Source organism: Pelmatolapia mariae, linkage group LG17 (genome assembly GCF_036321145.2).
Source record: "Pelmatolapia mariae isolate MD_Pm_ZW linkage group LG17, Pm_UMD_F_2, whole genome shotgun sequence".
Classification (NCBI taxonomy): Eukaryota; Metazoa; Chordata; class Actinopteri; order Cichliformes; family Cichlidae; genus Pelmatolapia; species Pelmatolapia mariae.
Genome location: NC_086242.1, coordinates 34,285,963 through 34,297,227, shown reverse-complemented (window position 1 = coordinate 34,297,227; position 11,265 = coordinate 34,285,963).

Here is an 11,265-nt window from a genome sequence, read left to right as displayed (position 1 = left end):
TATTTAGAGCATTTTGAAGATCACAGTCATCTAACGCTGTTTTTCCCTGAACACTCATTTGGGATCAATTTGAGAAACTTTTCAGTTTATCAGATTCCACCAATGAGAACAAACTAACTGGAAATTCAACACCAGAATCTCCCTGATTAGCTGCTATTTCAGCTTAATGTAAACTACTGAGTGCTTTCAATAGTGGATTCCTGATCAATATTTAGCCCGACCAATGAGTGCAGCGAAGATCCATTAGCACTCAAAGCATTCATGGACTCCATTCTCAAGAATGTCATCGACCACAATACTGGCATCCATGAAACCACCAATACTTAATATATGCATAGCTCTGTAGATGCACTGATATGTAACACACAAGAGAATCTTAGACATTTCAGCTTCACCTAAATACCAACAGAAGATACCTGCATTTGAAGAGCGAAGTTCATTACTACATTAGACTGTGATGTCACAGGCCTAAACATATTGTTCAAGGGTAGAAAGCATAAAGAGTGTATACGTGCAAACATCAGCCCATACCAGAATTCAGCAGTTGCTATTAAGTAGAATATGCAAGAATGTAATCACTCATTTTAGTGCCGCCCATACCTGCAACATTTAGCTAAATTCCTTCAAGAAAAAAGCCATGTGGTAACCCTTTTAGCACTTTTCTAGCTAAATCAATCCAATATCACACTCAGAGAGGGAAAGTATGTGGGGAAAAATAAATGTAATTTCAGTGTTGATTGGGTTTTATTTAAGCAAATAATAACATAGAATCTTACTTGATCTAATAAACTAATAAGTTTGGCGACTTTGCCTTAAAATAAGGTTGGAAAAGCTTTCTAAGGTTATACTTCTATTACACATTAGCCACACACAACTGCTTTGCCTGCACAAGCTAATTTTGTATTCCCAGCTGACGTAAATGTAAAAAATATAAAAAGCATAGTTTACAAAATTTTACACCTTATTTCACAAGAAGATAAAGTTGTAAAACCAATAATAAAAACTAGTATATAACAAACCTTATTTTTTCCCAATAGGGCACAGCTTTTGACTGTTTGTGGCAAACCCATTTATTTCCATCCATCCATTCATTCATTTTTCTAACTGCTTATCTGAATCATGATCATGAGTAATGACGGCCAGCAATAACTCACAGCTGCGGGAGAGTAAACGTTGTAGATCCCATCAAAACTTTTTTTCCATGGACCATGTTTACTAAGAAAGTCTTTCCGAGCTAGATCATGGATAAGGGAAGGCTGGGAAACAATATAAGCTAGTATCGACAATAAGACGGTATGCACAGACACAGCAGTGCTTCAAGAAAAATGCTAATATTAGCATGCTAACAATGTCGGTGCAGACATGCAACAACAAATGCTGGTGAACAGCATAAAATCAAGAATTTTTAGGATATGAAGAAATAAATTAAAAGTATTGGTTGAAAGAATGCTGGCCTCTTGATGGCACCAGATAAAAAGGAAGGTTTTACAAAAGGTGTGAGAAACTATCCTGAAAAAAGGGGGGAAAAATCACAGCTGCTAAAGGGTCAGGCACAAAAGCCATTACTATGATTTTAGGGGGTGTCAAAATGATTATGTAATTTTTAACAGCTTCATAAATCAGCCAGTTCAACATGTATGAATCCACAGGGATGTATGTATGTAGTCCTTTATTTAGAAATCAAGCATTCTTCTAGTTTAGATCCACCAGAGAGGACAGGGATGTAGTCTAACAGCAACCTCTGAGCTCCTGTTTGCTGAACATGTTTAGCTGAGTGGATTAAAATGATGGCAGTTGTGTGTTCTCAACTGATGTAAATGTAAAGCTGGTTAGGCTAACAGACTGAGGTGATGTTAGCGAGGTGTGACGATGCACACTGGGTTGGTGAGCACTGAGACACCCAGCTGCCAAACCGCAGAAGTAGATTAGTTAAAAGTGGAGCTTGTCTAGACCAACAAAAAATCCCTTTAAAACCTTTAAGAACTTTAAAGCTTATTAAAATATTTTAAGCTTCTTTTGTCTACATTTTTTCAGTGTGTAATTTCCCTATCAAGTTTGTCCACTTTTTTTGCACAATATCGATTAGAGAAATATCTTATCAGTTTCAACTATCACTTACGTGCCCAATGGGTGCAATCCACGTACTATAATGTACTAATAATGTAATATTTACATGGTGATGACATTCTAATATCGTTGCAGATGTGTTTACTTTTTTCAATACTGTATACTTAAAAATAAAATAATTAAATTCAGATATACTCATATCAGCCTTCCGCGCAATTCCCACAGCAATTCTCACACCAACTCTCCCACGTCTGTGGTGCTAAAAGTTAATATCTACAAGGATAGCGCGTGTAATCTGTTGGGCTGTGTGGTAAAATTCCATCATGAAAAAGAAAAATGCACAAACGGGACAAAATCATCCACAGAACCACCTATTAAAACCACTGACAAACATGTACATAATTAGAAGTGAATGTACGGCATGCCTGAGAGTTTGCACATTAAAATTTCCCTGGTAAGTAATAAAATCATTGCTCTCACGTCCAGAGAAACCAAAGCTGTGTTGATGACGTGGAGCTCTTACGGGCTGCTACCAGTGTCAGTGTCAGCCATTGATTTTCCCTGTACAGGAGACAGTGGTTTCGTTTGGAAATGCACATGTCTGCTAATTCAAGCAGGCAGTGTTTGCGGCTGGTGTTTATGTCCGTGTCAGCAAGGACTTTAATTTTACAACCTACAACTGCAAGAAGCCCCACAGATCCACAGATGCTTAGAAGGCTGTAGAGAGGCAACTTTTAGCTTGCAGTCAATCGACTGATCGTGTTAACCTGTATTCAGAGCCCTGACACGGTCTCTGTTTTTTTCCACTTGAGCATGTTTTCTTCCACAGTGGGTGACTAGTGTATAGACTGCACATAGATAATGTGCGATGCCAGAAAGAAGGATGACTTCCTGCTTACACTGGCGTGCTTAAAAAAGAATCTTCTTAGTATATTGTGTTTGTTATCCTGCTGGACATGAGAAAGTTGTTACCACAGTCATTTTAGAATAAAGCTAGAGGTACAAGGCTGTTAGCTTAAACACTGAAACAGAGGGACATAACAGAATCTTCCCTCAGCAAGGAAATAACTCAACAGTACATAACTCCTCCTTAAATTACAACTACTGCTACTTCAAGTTTTACTTTTTCAAGTTCCATATTTTTATTCCTGGACTCTGCTAGAGTATCTTCACATGGCTCACAGTTCAACAGAAATCTTATTTATTTTATGCCAGGTCTTGTTTCAGCTCACCGTCCTTCCTCCTGCCTTTGATCTTTCTTCTGATTGGCTGCCCCTCTTAAAACACGAACACGAGACATCTCACTGATATCACATAGAGACATGAAAGCATTTGGATTTGCTTACATAGACTACTTGTACATACAATGATGTCATCACCTGGACATTAGACACGTTTAATGTGTGCAGCTACCTTTTGTAACATAAAATAAGGAAAAGCATAAAACGTGCTCTACAAACTTTGTAAAAGCTGTTTTCCTGTTTCATTTGTTAAAATTGTTTTATTTTTCAGTTCATGTCGTCTCTAAACTAACTTTCTTTCTCATCAGAAATATATGACGGTAGTAACAGGTAACGAGAATCCATGATCCACATTTCCCCAAATCTTTTAATGCTATATGGAAAAATGTTTGCAATCAGAACACATGAATAACAGATTGACAACTGCACACTGTTAGTATATGTCTCTCATTCCAGTAATAATACTATTTAAAAAAAAATAATATCAGTAAATATATTAATGAAGTTATGATGCCTTCTGACGGATAGTGCGTGATTTTTTTATTATTTCTGTCAGCAGACAGTGATTTCCGGTTTGTATCCAGTGAAAACTGCTCAGCCCTGTTATGTCAGGAGTACAATCTGAATTAAAGATAATAGTTATAATGACCCACAGACCCCAGCCACACAGCATCACCAGTGTCCTCAAGCACCACTCGATTTCATGACAGCAACCATTCAAAATACTTTCAATCTTCCAAAACCAGGAAGAAAAAGCCCACAAAGTTTCCCTTTTTTCCCACTCAGCCACAGTGCGGTGCGCGAGGAAACCACAGATCAGGACTGCTTCATCTTTTCAAACCCAAAAAGTAAAATATATTTATAAGTGAGAGTAAATAAAATACTGATTTCTAAGTAATTTATCTACTCTTACATGAAGACAGAAAGAAATCTGCCCATTTTATTGTTATTATTCTGTTTTGACTCCTACACTCACTGCAGGTTAACACATTATACCTTTCATTTAAAAAAAAAAAAAAAGTAATTCGCTTGTTATTCCCCATTCTGTATGTGTGATCTTTTAGTTTTATATCCACTCATGTCTTCCTGTTAACTACTACTTGGACCCTGTGACAGTTTGTTAGGACGTTTCCAGATGCTGGAATGTGCAAGGACGTCCCACGAGCTGTTTGCTACTGTTGAGTGTTTTTCCTGCAGAAATCTCTGGGCTCTATGAGACACCGAGGGAAGAAAACAAAGGGGCAGAATTAGGCTGTGGTGTTCCCACAAAGTGACGTAAACCAGAATGGGTCAAGGTCACCAGAGGCCAACTATTCGGGAACTATGGTTCATGCTTCTGATGGCTACACAAAGATTTTGCGGTGGAGTAACTCGTTACATGGGATGAGGCCATCTGTTTTGTGTTAACGTCCCTGTGTGTGTGTGTGTGTGTGTGTGTGTGTGTGTGTGTGTGTGTGTGTGTGTGTGTGTGTGTGTGTGTGTGTACTCTGCAGGTTGCTCTTGCTGTTGTTGTTGTTGTTTTGTCATTCCATCAAAAGAGACAGGAACAGTGACAAAGGATATAAATATGATATTACTTTGTGGTCATCTGATTGTAGGAAACACAGACAGGCAGAGAGCTGTAATATTGGACATTTCTTTCATTAGACAGGCTTAAAATGTGTTTTACATAATAAATATTCCCTTTGTGAATGTGCATACAGGCTAACATGATTTGAAGTTATGGATAAATAAATAAGCAGTGGACTGTTCTGGGGGTTTTTTTGTTGTCAGTTTATACTCTGTAATGAAAAAATGTCAAACAAAAATAAATAAAAGAAAATGAATGGTTCATATTTCACATTTTGCTTTAATTTTCAGAGATGTTAAATGATAATTACCATCCATTTCTTATCCGATATGATCATCTTAAATACATCTTATTGTGTTCAGGTCTTTTGACGCAGAGTCTTGAGTAGACTTTATTAAGTATATCTGTTAAACTTTAAGCCTTTATTTTCATAGTAAGTGAAGTAAGGTCGAGTAAAGGTTCCCAGGACAATATGAGCTAAGGACATTTGCCGAAAAGGAAAAATTGCATATTTTTTTAGGAATACAAAAAGTATATTTTTAAACAGCATGTTTTTTGGTTTACATAGTTTAGTCCCCCCCTGTCCACATAGCTCCATCAAACCCTAACCCTATGCCTTTATAATGGAAATACTAAATTAACACTATCAACATATTGGAAATAAAACTGCCTATCCCTAGCCTTGTAGAGGAGTTTAAATGTGCAAAAGTGAGGCTTGAGATGTCACTCACGGACTCCCGGGACCCCATAGTGAGAGGCACTGCTCCCACCCTAGCAACGGGGAGGAAGTGGACCCCAGCTACAGCTGTGCTACAGGCCAAATTAGGGCTGGGCCATATCATACCGTTCACAGTAATACCGGTATAATGTCGGGCAACGATAAGAAAATTAAATATCGCGATAGAATATGGGTAAAACGCGTATGCGCAGTGCCTTTGTTTTCATACGTACATGGCGGAAAAATGAGAAGGGCGAAAGCGGATCGTTGAATGAAACGGATGAACCAGAATTGGTTTGTAAAAATGCTGCAACTTCAGTGGTGTGGAACTGGTTTAGCTTTCGTCCGTCAGATATACAACAAAGCACTATTTTTGGTAGCGCATGCTAGCGGGCCGTCGTTATTACCGTGTTTTTTGGAAAATACGGCACACTTCAAATCAATCCTTTGATTTTTCTGAAAATCGACAGTGCCCCTTATAATCCCATGTGCCTTATGTATGAATTCTGGTTGTGTTTACTGACCTCGAAACGATTTTATGTGGTACACGGCGCTCGAAAATCTGTCAAATGTTTTAGTACGACTATGCTAAGCTACGAAGCCGCACCGCTTGATGGATTGTCGGAGCATTACGGCTATCGTAGGCAGGCGCCTCACGGAGTGATACGTACTGTGCTTCAACATAATATTACCGTATTGTGTGTGTATAACCTCTTTTTAAGTTTTGTGGATATTATACATGGTTATGCTGAGGATATGTCGGCCATTTTCCACTGGAAATGCCTTTTGGTTAAACTGTCAGCAAGGAATTTGCATTTGCACTGTTAAATTTTTATATAACTTTAATGCAACAGCTGCTTGTTTAAGTGAAAATAAGTTTATTTATTTATTTTTTTGCACGAATAAAGTTGTGGACTTGTAAAGTATTTTGTCTAGTGTCAATTATATCGTCAGTTATATCGTTATCGCAAATTTTCTAATGTATATCGTGATAAATATTTTTGGTCATATCGCCCTGCTCAAGGCCAAATCTGCTCTTCGGCATCGTGACGTGGTGGGTCACGTCCAACGGGGCAGAGGAGGATTTGGTCTTGGAGCAGTAACACCTCGGTGGCAACAGGCATCTGTAGCCGAACGTCGAAAAATGGTAGTGGAGGAGGTGGGAAGACAGGAGGAAACAGCCAGACATGCTAGAGCCGTAGCGCTGGCCAAGCAGGGTCGCTGGATGAATTGGGAGAGTGTTGAAAAGAGGAAACTCTCGTCGAGTGAAATCTGGGGAATGGAGTCTAATAGACTAAGTTTCATCATCCGAGCGACATGCGATGTGCTACCTTCCCCAATAAATCTGCAGATGTGGTTCGGAAAGGACCCAGCCTGCCCCGTGTGTACAGTCCCAGCCACACTCAAGCACGTCTTGGTTGGTAGTAGGACTAGCCTTAGTCAGGGCAGATACACATGGAGACACAACCAGGTCCTCAGGTGTCTAGCCGAGAAAGTTGAGCGCAAAAGAAACTCCATTAACGCTCAACCTTTCACGAACCAAGAGGAGCGTCAGTTTTCATCAATATTTGTCCGGGAAGGAGACAAACCTGGGCCCACTGAAGGTTGCCAGGGATTGGCAGATGCAAGTGGACTTGGATCAGAGGCTAATTTTTCCCACAGAGATCGTAACAACTACTCTGCGACCAGACCTTGTCCTTTGGTCTAATTCCCAAAAACTTGTGTATGTCATTGAGCTGACGATACCATGGGAGGAAGCAATTGAGGAGGCATTTAAGCGTAAGAAGCTGCGGTATGCCAACTTGGCAGCTGAGGCAGAGGACAGAGGCTGGAAGGTGTGCCCAGTGGAAGTGGGGTGCAGGGGCTTAGAGAGATTGGGATCAGAGGACAGGTGCAACAGCAGGCTATAAGAGAATTGGCTAACACTGCTGAGAGGACCAGTCACTGGCTATAGCTAAAAAGGGCTGACATCACTTGGGCAGCTAAGACAGTCAGCTAACCGCGATACACATGCCCAGGATTGATCGACCCGTGGTGGGCCTGCCTCAACAGGGGGCGTCAAAAGGGTAAAACATAACATTAGAAGTTTAGCTGGTTGACTGATACAGCTGTCTCAGGGCCTCCTGGAGACTGTGCACTACCTCATGGTAGTGAAACTAAAAGGAGGAATGAAAGAATAGGAAAGAAAATGTTCTGCTCTTCTCCCCTCTGCTCTTCTTCCCTTTTCTGGGAAGCAGTGGGCCGGATTGGGCTGTAGAGCGTACAGCCCAATCCGGCGGGGAGGTGTGGAAAGCCAGATCGGGCGCCCCCCTTCCGGCTTTCCTCTTTGCTCTCTCCTATCTTATCTTACTTACTTGTCTTACTTCTCTCTATCACCTTTTCTGTCCCTTTGAAGAAATGAGGCTCCATAAATGTTAAAGAGGTAAGTATTTCTCACTAGCAGTCAATAGATAGAATAAAATATAGAAAACTAAATTGCAGAAAGAAGAAGAGAAATAACAATTTTAACATAAACCTGTGACACACTCCGGGGCCTGATCAACCCTGGCAGGGCCTCCTTGGATGAGGGTGTCTAGTAATAATGGGCGAAACACCCGATGAATCCAAGGTCCACTACCGACGATGTGTCCCAAATTTTAATATGATAATTTAGATCAGATCTCTAATCACGAAACCTAACCAAGGAAAAAAGGCAGATTAGCTTGGGTCAAAGAACGAAAGTTGAGGCACACAATGATGTGTGCCATCCAGTTGCTACATCTGGATGCTAACACAGTGTTTGTATTATTATACATTATTATTATTATAAAGCTATAAAGCTACTGTTAAACTAAAATATATTATTAGCCTACTGTTAACATTAATTGCATGTAAAGAAAGTAAACATCTAAAAAAGAAAATGGAAACACACTTATTAATCATCGTCTTTCCACAGTTTAACGCGTCAGATCTGCTTTTTGTTAGCAGAAAACTTTGTAGATACTTTGAGTGTCAAGAAATCCTGAAGTATAACATGCCATACTCATGATGTGCAGGTAAATGTAGTGCGCTGTGAAATTGTCTTTTTTCTTCTGTGCAGTATTAGTTTTATAATACTCTGTCTCAGGATGATGCTAAAAAACTAGTTTGGACATATGCTACTTTAACACTGAGCTGGTCTAGTACTAATTGTGCCTAATGAGACCGATGTTATTTCTCCCAACATTAGCTTCTCTTTAATGTCTTCCTGTTGAGCTGAGTCTTAAATCTTTTGTCTCACATCCAAAGTCCTGAAAGATCAGGACCCATTATGTCTTAAAGATCTCATAGTACTATAATACTATAATATCCCAACAAAGCACTTTGCTCTGAAACCACAGGTTTCACACCACAGGCTTACTTGCAGTTCCTCGACACACACACACACAGACACACATAAAATATAAAGACAAATTAACTGTGCTTATACTGTGGATCCATATTAGCGCTTGACTACATATTGTCACGTGTATACCAGTGATCCTAAGGTATTACTCTCAGTGCCCATTTAATTTGGGATTCAAATGAAATGTAAAAACACTCAAATTTGTCTCAGACTGCTGCCCATCTTCATGGAGAAATAGGCTGCCAGCTCCTTGGTCTACAACCTACTCTGTTTGCTCACAGATCAAAGGGATATTTCTGGAGGGGGGAGTCAGAAAATAGGGAACAAGTGCACGGAAGCCTGGGGTGTTGCCTTGCTACATGCCTGCATGGACCCCAAACCAATTAGGTTTTAATTGAGTGTCAGAGTGTAAAAAGGGGGCCATTCAGCCGAGCCTCTTTCACCCTGTTAGCTAGAGACAAGCATGCTTTGTGACACACATTCTGACTGATGTGGAGGCATTTCGTTTATCCGACCCACTTATAAGAGACAAAGCTGGGTGAAAAGGCTGCCCCAGGTCACTTTCAAAATCTCATGCGCATCTCACGTTTTCGCCTACAAACAAGTGGACAAAAAGGTTTTGCAAAAGATTGGGGAAAATTTGGTTGAATGTCTGTGCGTGCCCTGTGAATATGTAGGGTAACGGTTGTTTTCCACTTCTTCAAAGAAGCAGAATAATGGATCACAATGACAATGAGGATGAGCTGCTGGATGATATCCATCACTTTGACATTTTGGAAGTTTATGATCACGAAAGTCCTGGAATCTAGATGTGCGGTCTGAAACCAGCAGAGCTTTAATTACTAGGAATATGGGGTATTTAACCGAATTCAAATTACTCTCGGGAGGGGTTGTTTTGGAAGGGGGGGATGGGGAGCATGTTTGTGAGAAGGGGGAAAGGCTAGACAGCCATGTGGCCTCAGTGGACTTGCAATGTGGCTGAACTTTGGCCATTTATAGTTTGGTCAGTGTATAGCAGTCTCAAGTGGGATTACATGCATATTTGACCATGTTATTTTCTGGGATTTTTAAAATGTTCATCCCCACCCACAGAAGATATTACAACAGTTTTTTAGTAAACGTAGTACTGCTTTTCAATAATGTGGTGTAAAATGAGGGAAAATACAAGAAGTTTCTCTTTGAACTAGAATGTGCAAAATAAATATTTATGTACGCAATGCATTGGCGATCCGGCACCTCTGGAAACTCTAAAGCGAAGATAAAATTCTTGAGGAATTAAGCATGGTCTCTAGTTCATCTGTAACACCTGCCCTATTGTATCTAGGCTCTTGAAGTTGTATACAGTACCTAAGATAGATCACTGGTAAAATTCTTGCTCTGAAATATCGCCAGGTGTTCGACGAGATAGCAACGGGCAGCAAACAGCTTGGAGGGCAGCACGGCTTCTGTCCACATGCTTTCTTCCTTAGTCTGCTTTCCCTTGTTTGCTCTGCTCTGTTCACCTGTTGTTACACATATTTTTACCACATTTGTTTGATGTTTCCTTATCGATCCTCACGAATGTTGATAACGCTGACTTTATATCATTGAGCTCTCTCTGGAGATTACAGCAAGGGAAAGAAAGACATTCCTAAAAGCCCAAATCTATTCAGCATGCAGTGCAGCGGTTTCTGGCAACCAAACCAACTTTTCTTTTTGGTCTCCCGTTTGTTGAAATAGAGATAATATCCAATGCAAAGCACACACACTCTAAACCAGCAGATTTGCCTCATTTCAGTTGTTATCTCCTTATTTTTTTGGTGAACTTGTCACATTTTGACCTTTAACCCAGATGTTAAGACCTTCAAAGCCAACTTAGGCAAACATCGGTGGATAAAGCCTGTCACGATCAGTGCACAAATGAATGCCAGGCAATCAAAGAGGGATTTACAATGAGGAGCTGCTAAATCGTTCTCCCGATTCACATTAACAGGGTTGATGACAACAGCTGGAGCATGAAGAGTGATGTCAGAACATGCAGACGTACTCGCAGTTTAGAGCAATCTGTCAGTTCACTGACGGTCAGGGTGACAAGGCCATGGTGTGCAAAACCTTTTCATAAATCTAATAAAGTCATTCTATTATAGCAACGTAACACATCACAAGTAATAGTATCAGTACTTTGTCTAAACAAAAGTAAACATTTCATGGATTGCCAGCTTAGTTTTTATTTTCTTAATTTTTCTTTTTTTCTCTCTTTTTGGGCACACTCACCGGCCATCTGGCATTATACAAAATGACTAATTGTAACCGCTCTGTCTGGGAA